Here is a 1,542-nt window from a genome sequence, read left to right as displayed (position 1 = left end):
CTGAGCATGGGGTGCTGTGTGCCTTTGCTGGGTGCGTGCCCAGGGAGTCGGCCCAGTGGCTGAGGGGGGACACTGCCCCCAGGAACTCAGGCCATTGGGCTGACCCCTGTGTGGGCCGAGCACTGGCATGGGCTCAGGCCTCTGACCTGAAGGGAGGGTCACAGAGGCCCCTCAAGTCAAGCTTCCGTCACTGGGCTGAGGCGAGGCCCCATTCTAATATGGTGCACAAGATAAAGCATTTTCTCCAAAACATGTGGGGTTCCCTGCCCATCATTTTATTCTGCTAGTCTGCCCTCTTATTATTACTTTTTAAAATCACTTTTGCAAAACTGTAGAGTACAATTCAAGAAGGAAGGAGGGGTGAAGTTTGGTATAAATCTCTCACTTTGTCCACAGATAGTCATGTTATTCTTGCTTGTCATCTGCAGTGGGAGTTAGAAATACCTGATGGGTTGCACATAGTTAACCCCGGGGTTCAGTCAATTGATGTGACAGATGAGCTTTCCTGCTAAATCTGCTTTATTTAAAAGACCCAAGAGAGAGCTGTCCCAAGGGGAGGTCCAGCTGGGCCCTGGGACCCGCATGTTTATCACAAAGCTGTTTAAGAGAAAACGCCTCGGGGCACACCTAGCTCCCAGGGAGGAAAATGGCCAGCAGGGCAAATGCAGAGCAAAGATACAGATAGGAAACACCTGTTCTCTTGGTGTTGAGACTGGCCAGGCATTGTTTTATATTTGCATGTTTTCCTTTCAGTTCATTCAAACTCAATATAGTGGTGAAATTAAGTACATCAGCAACCTAAAGCTACCAAAGCCAATGCATAAATGGTAGGATTTAAAAAATATGTCCTAATGGGGGTGAGTCTGGCCCCTGGCCAGCCAGGGACTCGCGTACAATGGGGGTAGTGTGTGCTCTGGCCCCGAGGTGCTGGTCAGACCACAGGCAGGAGGGCGAGTTTTCTCCCCGGGTGGCCCGGCCAAAGGATCAGGTCCGAGGAAGGCTCCGGGTGGGCCCCAGGGGAGCCGGAGGGCTGCAGAGGGCTCTAACCTGCAGACGTGAGCCCCTGAAGCCTGCTGTCATCAGGGGGGCGGGGGCTGAGCAATGCGGTGTGGGGAGCAGAGGCGCAGGGACCTGGAGGGGGAAGGTGTGGAAATCTGACACAAACGCGAATGTTTTACCTTCTAAATCACCTTGGTCTTCACAGTTGAAATTCATCCTGAACTTTCCACCCCAGTGTCTCAGGCGGGGGGAGCCCCGGCTGGGGCTGCTTCTCGCTTTCCTCCTTCACAAGCCGTAATTCTTTCTCGCTGCAGCCGAGTTCCGCGAGCACAGTGGAGACGCGTGAAAACCTCAGAATGTCCTGGGGCTTTCCATCTCCTCCGTCTCCCCAGGCTCTGCTCTCCGCAGAGTGGCGCTGAGCCTCAGGCAGACTTTCCAAGGCAGTTCTGTTTGGGTTTTGCTTTTCTGGGGTTCTCCTCTGGCCACAAGAGCCCAAAGCTCGTGCCACCTCAGGTGTGATTCCCTGACCACTGCCAACCTCAC

The sequence above is a fragment of the Eumetopias jubatus genome, unplaced genomic scaffold (genome assembly GCF_037043125.1).
Source record: "Eumetopias jubatus isolate StellerSeaLion01/CBP00866 unplaced genomic scaffold, mEumJub1_p1.0 scaffold_3, whole genome shotgun sequence".
Lineage (NCBI taxonomy): Eukaryota > Metazoa > Chordata > Mammalia > Carnivora > Otariidae > Eumetopias > Eumetopias jubatus.
Note: the sequence above shows the minus strand (reverse complement) of the source record.